Raw genomic sequence first — 9,895 nt, forward strand, 5'->3', positions numbered from 1 at the left:
AGACATCCTCAGGGACAGTTCACAGAACAGTTTATTCTCCTAACGTGAATCCATCCCTACCCTTTCCGCTCACCCACCCCCTTCGTCAGGACTCGGTCTTCCTCCTCAACACCCCCTCCCCCACCCCCCTTCCTGGTTATGTGTGGACGCATGTACAGTTACTTCTGTTTCATGTTGGGGTGCATTTGTTATTTTTTGGAATCTGTAAATTTATTTGGAATATCGATTGCCGTCGTCGCATTTTTTATCAATTCAATTCAGTGATACATCCGGGAGCGTTGTGAACATTGTGTTCTTGTACTCTTTTGGTATTCTTGACTCCCAGGATGTCTTTCGTTCAAGTTGCCGAACACCATACCAATGTAAACATAAACAAAGTCTTTCTCGAGACTACACTCGTCCGGGTGTCCATATTTCTATTGTTGATATTATCACAGTAGGTCAAATTTTCAGTGAATAAAATCTATTTTTATATACCTAGACTTTCACTCAACCAAACGAGCACTGTTATTGGTTGATTCTTGGTTACGTGCCCCTGATCAAAGACAAATGTATCCCGACCGGAATACAATTCCGCAGTTGTTGCCCTCTCAGTTGTTTGTTTGTTTGTTTGTTTTACTGTGATTGTTGAAGGGAAAGTCTAAATATATAACAAAGCACTTAATGTATGGTCCCTCGGGAAACTAGTTAGTTTTATTTTCGCTCAAGTCCTGATGTTCCCTCGACTTCGTCTCGGAAAACATCAGGGGTGAGTTGCATAAAATTTAACGTCGGGCGTAACTGCTAACGCCAGACCTGGAGCCCAGTCACATTCAGTATTTTAACGTCTGACGATAGCATTTACGACCGCCGTTAAGTTTTATGCAACTCGTCCCAGGACTCTCGAAAAAAGAAAATTAATTATAACTGTTTCCCTCGGGATCATACATTAAGTGTATATTGACCCTGTTCTTAATATCATGAGCTGGTGCTCATTTTTTTTTTACAAGAGACCACAATATTTGTGATAGACGCCTTGTCATTACAAAATGTAACAAGCGTTACTTATTAAAATTTACCACAGGTATATAAAAACAGGGCAGCTGCACGGTGCTTTTAAAATTTCAGAAAGCTATTATAACGTACCATGCTAATAAAATCCACAATTGGACTAAACAATGTTCAACGTTCAGTGAAGAAGAAAACCCTTAAGTTTTTATTTTTATTCTTTTTATTCATTATTATTATTATTATTATTATTATTATTATTATTATTATTAGTATTTTGTTTTATTTTTTTTTAATTTACAGCTTACCTCAGTCTTATTTGTAAGTAAATTGATGCACCGAGTTAATAAAGCGGAAAAAAAAAATAATAAAAATAATTGGAAGAAAAAAACAAACAAAGAGACAGAACAGAACAGACAAGGAAACTGAGACTGACATAAAACAAGCGAAATATTTAATATCACAAACAACAAACAAACTATACCGAAAAGGAAAGTTAGTCCTCTGGCCAGTATAGAAAGTTAACGTTGCTGCTGCAAGGAGAACGAAACAAACAATAATGAAAGAGCTTTGAAACGCACCTGCGTCGGGTTTCGCTTAACAGTAAAAGCTAATTTCAATCTAATGCTAACGAAAAGTCAAAGTCAGATCTGAGGGACAAAAATCTCTTGGAAGAATCCTTATGGGATCACCAATTAAACTCGGATTAAAGTTCAGGTTAACCAATGCCCTGATATGTAGAACTATCACTTTACATTTGCAACCAGCAAAGGTTAAAAAGGCTAGGTCTGTGAAAATAACTTCAATAAAGGCATGGCACATGACAGGGAGATTAATAAATTATACTTCTGTCGCTCAAGGACGTTTTTTAAAATTAGTCTTTTCTGTGTGGAGGCGGCAAAGTATCTTACCGATGCCTGCTTATAGGCTCCTTGTTAATTATGGCACACCTGTAATGAATTATAAATGTATTTTTATCGGCTAAACTTAACAAGCTCAATCTAAGACAGCAGGGAACCAATCCATTTGATGCTCCGATGAGTCGGCCCTCACCCATATGACGACACCGGCTTCCAGTCCGCTACCAATCAGATCCTGAGTTGATCGATCGGTGAGCCAGTCATTTAGTCAATCTACCCAGCAATTGACAGATCAGTCGATGAATTTTAATAAAGTCATTACTAAGACTTCCTCTCACATAGCTAGCAATTCGACAATTTCATTTTGCCAGTTTCCTTCGAAACTGAGTCTTGAAACAACTATTTTGTCTTTCTGTTAGCAGAATGACGAACGAGAGCGATTTCCAGTCGCCTAGTTCAACGGAAAGAAATGTTAAACTAGGTTTTTACATCGCCATTCCTATCATCGGCTTCTTTGGCAATGGTTTGTTTGTTACGGTGATTGCAAGCAAGAAGAAGCTATCTATTCCAGATAGATTCATCTTGAATCTTGGAATTTCTGATTTCTGTTTTAAAGTCATGACCATCGCGACTTAATATCTACAGTCAAGTGAACGGGAGTTACAATACCTCGTCCTACTGTCGAACCGTCCAACCTCTCGTAACAGTGTTCTATTTTACAAGTATCTTCACCATCACTGTCATTGCAGTACACCGCTGTAGCTTGATAACAAACCCTCACAAACCCAAGATGAGAAAGAGAAGTGCTTACATTTGGATCGCCTCAGTTTGGATTTCATCCCTTGTAATAATGCTGCCATTGTCGATCATTGCAAAAGTTGAAAACGGGGTCTGCCACGAGAACTGGCCATCATTAAATCACCGGAAAGCCTATACGCTCGCTCTTTCTATTCTGCAATTTTTGTTACCGTTCTTTGTCATTGCCGTGGCCTACGTCAGAATGGGAATCTACCTATGGCGCTCAGTATTCCCCCAGAGCTCCCTATCTGAAACATTGAGAAAAACAGCACAGGCCAGAAGAAAAAAGAACTTTCAAATTATAAAGACGCTCGCCATGGTTGTGATTCTCTTCGCTCTTTGTTTGCTGCCCGGTCAAATCGCTTGGCTTCTGCTTGACTTTGGAGACCAGCAAGGGTTAGAGGTTGCATTAGTGATGTTCAAGTTCTCTGATATTCTGGATTTGCTGAACGGGTGTGTAAATCCTATTATCTACGGACTCATGGCAAAACAGTTCCGTAAAGAATACATAAGATACCTTTCGTATTGCTATTCATGCGTAAGAAAGGAAGTGGTGATTATTTTTTCAAAAGGAACCAAGTGGTTTACGTAGATAGTAAATTCCCCGATCCTCAGCCTATTCCGGAGCACCCCAAGGTAGTATTGTTGGCCCTTCACTTTTTATTATTATGCCGACTTTGACGATGTTCCACCCAGGCTACAATTTTCTCAAGACCGCTCATGTATGCTGAGGATACTGTTATTTATTTCCCGTCTTGTTCAATTTCAGTAATCGAAAATTAGGAAGCTGACTCTCGATCTAGAAATGTTTCTCAATGGCTCAAAGAAAACAATCTTCTGCTGAACATGAAGACAACAGAACACCTGCTCTTCAGTTCTCATCAAAGAGTGGATGTCTAGAGTTGAAAAGGACTTGTCAATCACCTGCATCTGTGAGGTTATCGACGGTCAGTTCAAGTATCTCGAGGTTATGCTGGACAATCACCTTAACCTCAGTGAACATGCTAACTTTGTTACAGGGTGTAAAAATTAGTTGAGACGCCTCTTGAACGCTTGAAATTTGTCCGCGAAATTAGATACTTTTATTAATGGTACATTCTGCTTTTTACAGTATTTTAGTTAACCGGTTATCTCGTTGATTACTTCCGTGTATTTTGTAGTTAATTGTGTATCGTATAACTTTATGATCAGTTCCTTTGTACGCTCGGCTTGCGAAACATCGATTAGTAAATAGGAATTTTAACTCTTATTATATTCACCTTTAAAGTTGTGCTTATAGATGTCATCAAAGCATTACTAATGTTATCGCCAATACTTCCGTTTAGTCCCAAACTACATCATTTTTGTATTCAATATGGTTACGCTAAGGGTGTTTTCGTCTGGGAAAAAGCGGCTGAACGAACCTGCCCTTAAGTATTTTAGTTAATTTACATTTGTTACCTTGATTTTATATACAGATTACCAAAATAAAAACGTTCTTAATCGACTCTCAACCTGAGGAATGTTCTTAATACGTTCTTAAAATTTTGGTCAATCTCAGCCTCGATGTTCTTATAAAAAAGGTTCTTATAAGAAAAACACAGTGTAGTTCGATTTCGATTTCGATTTCTGCTTCGCTGGAGAATTTTGCTACGAAGGGACTATAAATTACAAGCTTTAACTATATCATTTCAAATACCCATTAAAATATTTCACTGATATCATTATGACATCATGATTACGTTCCTATGACGTCATTCAGGAGAAATATACTATAAAACCAGTAAAGAAGCTATTGACACGTAAAAAAATTTGTGGAACACTTCCGAATATTCAAAAAAATTGAACTGTTCAATCAGTATCTCTGAGTTACCGTAAAAATCCTGAATCCATACACCCTCTCAGAAATATATAACTCTCCCAAATTTCTTTCCGCAATAATTCCCACACCCCGTTTATAGCCAATAGCTTGTTGTTTTCAACCTGTTTTTATTCGGTCAAACCTTTTGAAACGCAAAGTTCCCTCTGGTATTGTGCTCACGTTACCCATATAACTTTGAATAGTACCAGAATTTAAAACGCAAGTGCAGAGCAATTGTCGTTCTTCGTTTAACCTTTTGTTTTGCGGCGTTCTCGCTGCCCCTGCCGTCGTCGTTACTTAAGTTCCCAAGTGGAATTTGGAGAGAACTACGTATCGTGTTCAAACTCTGCAGTATTTACGTTTGATTGATAGTGACGACATGGATTCGTCCTCCATGTTTTTCTAGTCTTTATCTCAAAATATTATTTATTTGTTTATTTATCGGTTTTATGTGTTAACAAAAACATCAGGTTACACGTTACCTTTAAACCAGTTAAGATTTTTATTTGTCGTTACATCTTATTACAAATTAACGTTTATAAAGCGCTGAATAAAATAATGTATACTATCGAACAGCCCTGTTTGAATGAGCACAATTATCGACCTAACGCAAAGCTTTATTCTATTGCTTGTTTGAAACTGCTTTTTGTATGCTTGTCTCTTTTCTGTCTGTCTACGAGTGTTTTTATTTGCTCTTGCTTACTTTTAAATTGCTTGACCTATATTACTGGGCATTCTCTCCGGTACTGTTACTAAAATTGCAACGACAGCGGTCACCTTCCTAAAATCGCATGCAATCAGTTCTGTGCCAAGCAATAGTTAAAATGCTTCCAACATGCTTGCACAAGTTAGTTTGCAACATGCTTGCTTCTGTTACTGCTGAAACTTTAAGGTGGAGAATTTTTTGAGGGACGCTTGCTTGCGACGTTGTATATGCTGGACTGGCCTTTCTTCCTGCCAAATTTGTCTCTGATTTAATTCCCTCTCATCTGGTTGTTGTGTATCGTCTACCCCTGGAGTCGGCTTTACATCTTCCTGAATCTACGAAGAGAAAAGGCACGGGTTACGGAATACGGCTAAAGTCAACCCTACCCTCGCCCTCAGAATGCACGCGGGACTTTTGGGAGCACGACAGAAGCGTATTCTAAGAGTGGTTCGAGGCGCAGCCGATAACAACTCTAACTTCTTGAGATACGAGATACGAGGTCCTAACTACTCTTTTTCTGTCCGTGGCCATTTCACCGGCCAGTCCAGTAATCTTGTGTACTACATATCTTGTAACCGATGCCCTACCATTCTTTACATTGGCAAAACCGGGTGGAGCCTCAGATTCGTTTTAGTGAACACTTACGTACAGTATTTGCAACAACACTCCTGGTTGCCCTGTGGCCCAACATTTCAACTTCACGGGTCACAGTATTTCAGATTTTCCTGTGCGGGTAATGTAGTTATGCAATGGGACAAACCTCCAGCGCAAACAACGTGAAATGAGGTTGATTTTCCAGCTTGGAACTGTTCAGCCGGATGGTAACTTTGAATTGTAACTTTTAATGGATTCGTTTTTCTCCACATTGAAGAAGGGTTATATACCCAAAACGTAAGTTTTTTTTTTTTCAAAACCATTTTTGACACCTTTTGATAGTTATTTTTATATCAATTCTATCCGATATAATTCATATTGGCGTCATCATGGTACATGTCTCAACATACGCACGGCCGTGCTTCCGAAAGATAACGTGTGCAAATCAGACCAACTCGGGTTTCCGTCGCTTAGTATTTACAAATTTTCTTCGGAAATGGACGAAAGTAGTGAAGAAGTACCGGACTTTCCTCTTGAAATTGAGTCTTCTCTAACTGTACGTAAACATCGTCATGAATTGAAACCCTAGTTTAAACCTTGAACTTTGATTTGAACAAATGAGTACTAAAACTCATTCTGTGGGCTTGGAAACTCGTTTGCCTACATTTTAATTGACTTTAAACTAATACAAAGAAGCAACTTTTCATTGACATTCAAATAAAACATTCCCGTTCAGACCATACCATTGTGGCGTGTTTGTAACCAGCCAATAAGAACCTTTGTTTTTCGGTACAGCGCATTGAAAAAAATTTTCAATCAATCACAAATAAATCCTGTTTTCCGCGCACTACTTTGTTGTAGCTATTTTGTATAAGAATTGGTTCAAGCCCTTAGCTGCGCGTATATCAAGTTATGGATGCACTTGGGAAGTTTGGACAGCACTCAAGAAGCTAGAGTTGCTGAACTCTTACACTTCTCTCGTGCTCTCAAAACTTCCCGCCTTCGTCCACTGGACGAACATATACGCACGCTAAGCAAGAATCAATTCTTCAATCTGAAGTAAAAGGAGGATAGTAATTGGGTATACGAGTCTCGGACGTAGTTGCGAAAGTACCCGAATAGTTTCCTATTTAAAGTTCTATTTCTTTCTTCTTCTTTATTATCCCTTCCACTGCTGCTTGATAGTAAATGCTCCACTTGAAGCTTAAAATTTGCTTTTTAGTAACAACTTTATTCTTTGATTTTTCTTAACCGTTGCTGTTTACAAGCAATGTATACAGTTTGCATCCGGCAGATAGTAAGATTTTTGATTCTTAATTAAGTATTCATTTTATTGTAAATTAAGGAAGTTTTCAACACCCGCAATGTTTCGCCGCCCCCATGATAGGCAGTGCTCGCCTTGTGTGTTCACCGTTTTGTATAAACCTACGTATAGTTCAGTCACGTAGCAAGAATTGCCATGGTTATTTATGTATTAAAAACCGCTGTGTGTATTGCGTTTTGTTTTTAGCCTCGTAAGAGTAAAGCCAGGCCCACGGAAATTCTTGACTATTCCTGATGCTATTTAATTCGTTTCGTGCTTTTTACTTTTCTTTCCAATTTCTTTTTTTCAAAAGGCGTCGTATTCATATATTTACACCGCCCCCTTTCCTCCCTTTCCCCTCACTGAGTTGAGCGGGAGGTTATTATCCCTTTGGGATTCAATGAACTATATGCCTTACAAAGCCTTTTATGTTTTTACAAGAAATTGCATGTTGATATTTAATCCCATTGAATGGATAGAAAGTTAACTGAAAAGGTCGCATTCATCGACAGTTATTATTTATGCCATTAATCGTTCAAGTACAATGTGTTACGTCCCTCCTTTCTCCAATCCTTTGAATGCAAACTGCAGAACATCATCTCATTTAATCTAGGAATTTATCACGGGATAGCATGGTTGAATGTCCTTTGTTACAATAAAAATGGCCCACGACGCTGATTACATTTTTCATCGGCTTTAATTTTAGCCATCAAATTGAAATTGGAAGTAATGACGTTGATCTTGGAGTTAACTCACCCACGCCTGAACGTCTGCTGAAGAGAATGCTTGACAACATCCGTTTACAGTGAGCTACTGTTACTAGTACTTATTGCCAAAGACGATGCTTTTTCCTTACATGAAATTTAATCCAACACTGCCGTCAGGGTCCTGTTGTTGGTAGGAACGAAAAACTACTGAAAGCATGAATCCGCGCAAGAAAATGCCTCCACGCGCGGTCATCATGAATTAGTTTTCGCTTTCGCTCTGAATTTATTTTTCAGCGGGTTCTTACTATCTGGAACAAAGTTAATTTGAAACTCAATATTGTGAAAAATATGCTTTTGAATTAGCTTGAGACAGTTTTTTCTGAAAACGAATTGAGAACATTCTTGTTACTTTACACTGATTGCGGGGGAAGGGAAGTAGGGGTGGGGGCAAAGGCGCGGTAATGAGTGTCCATCGGGGAGTGCAAAAACACCTTAAGGACCGCGCTAGGAGTTACTTTCCAACTCTTGACAAAAAGGGACGTTTTATTGACTTGCAGATTTCTCAGAATTTTAACAGTTTGGGAAATATTTAATTATTCCTTGCTGCGAGGAGAGAACCTTTTGATATAGAATGAGCTTTGTTTTGTTGTATTCTAAAACGTTTACATTGCAATTCCTTCCACGCGTACGCAACTGAAACCGACGTTGTCGAAAAACCATTGGCTGTAAGTCCTAAATCAGTAATAAAGGTTTTGAGTTAGCTGTAGTAGCTCAGTGAGTCAATATCGCCAATAAACATAATAGTCCCTGAGTATAATTTCGTAAGATCTGTCTCGATAGACATTTTTTGTTTATTTGTTGTTTATTTTATCATATCACGCCTTTTCTGAACCCTAGCTTTCAGTCAGATCGAAGAAGATATTTCAAACCTAAGAATATATATACTAGTTCGATGAGTAGGAAAAAAAAACACTTTTATAAAATGATTTCACGAGGATAAATCAATATTTGTTCGCAATTCCAGATGATAAGTTTACTCATGATCGCGTGCGGTTTCTAGTTTGAATTTTTGTTCATGATTTCCCAGTGCAAAGACTTAATAAAATAAACAAACATATGTTTTTAACGTTTTCTCACGTGCTGTTGATTGCGGATCTATCGTGCTGTCTATTGACGCGTGTTCTATTTACTAAGAATAAACATTAGCACTTACCGTCACAAGCAAAAGTTTTTCAATAAGATAAAGTTCTAATAAACAACTTATCAACTCGTTGTATATAATTTTTGTTACACTGTACCTTAATTAAAGACCTCCTTCCATTTGGTTTCTTTCTCCCATTTCCAAACCACCCCATGAAGCCTTGCGAGCTATTGGCGAGGAGAGCTACCAGTAAAATTGCAAATAAAACAGTCCTAGTCATTTTGATTTCTTTTACGAAGCAGTAATATAAAATCTATGAGTTCAGTTAGATCTTCAACTTGTGTCTTCTAGACAGTTGACAACTTGGGCAACACCTTCGTGAAACTAGTCAAGTTGGCTTGGGTGAAGGCTTTTTAAACTGGATGTTTTCAATAGTCCATATGGTTTTACGCTGTTAGTCATTCATAAAGCTGTAGACGAATAGATCGCTAAGAATTATGTAGTAGCTATAGGACGTCTTTCTTTCAAAGAAAAATGAAAAGAGAGAAGACTGAGTAAGTTGCAACTGTGAATCTAATAAATCATGATTATTGCACTAGAAAGCTGTACCTTTCTTTCATGATTTCACCAGGGGACCATTTGACAAGCGAAGTTTCTTTGGATGTTGGTTTTAATTTAAAATCTACCAATAAAAACCGTTGTGTTATGTGCTCTCCTCGGGATACTGACATTCTGTATTCAATTTGCGGTTTGCATCCTACACAGTGAAGTCAATTCAGTCCAGCTAACCTATGCACGCAAAACAACCCTTCAACCTTTGTGAAACAGGTGTTTTCTTTCATAGCAAGCAACTTAGAGGGATAATTAAAATCTCTATGAACTTTTCAACCCACGCTGTCCGGAGACAGTGATGCGTGGCGAAAGCTTACACTTTCAATTTAACTTGGTCGGAGAGACGC

At 38.2% G+C, this 9,895-nt stretch overlaps 1 long non-coding RNA gene and 1 pseudogene across 1 annotated transcript; one reads left to right on the forward strand and one right to left on the reverse strand.

The window, feature by feature from the left end:
- The first annotated feature begins 2,243 nt into the window (after positions 1–2,243).
- On the forward strand, positions 2,244–3,332 carry LOC146489042 (galanin receptor 2a-like; annotated as a pseudogene).
- Positions 3,333–4,963: 1,631 nt separating this feature from the next.
- On the reverse strand, positions 4,964–9,333 carry LOC146489043 (uncharacterized). The gene is made up of 2 exons (XR_014863787.1): positions 9,094–9,333; positions 4,964–5,526 (listed from the first exon to the last, which is right to left on the reverse strand). It is a non-coding gene; the product is annotated as an uncharacterized LOC146489043 (long non-coding RNA).
- Positions 9,334–9,895: the final 562 nt, after the last annotated feature.

This window comes from Pavona decussata, unplaced genomic scaffold (genome assembly GCF_977016875.1).
Source record: "Pavona decussata unplaced genomic scaffold, jaPavDecu1.1 SCAFFOLD_6, whole genome shotgun sequence".
Taxonomy (NCBI): domain Eukaryota; kingdom Metazoa; phylum Cnidaria; class Anthozoa; order Scleractinia; family Agariciidae; genus Pavona; species Pavona decussata.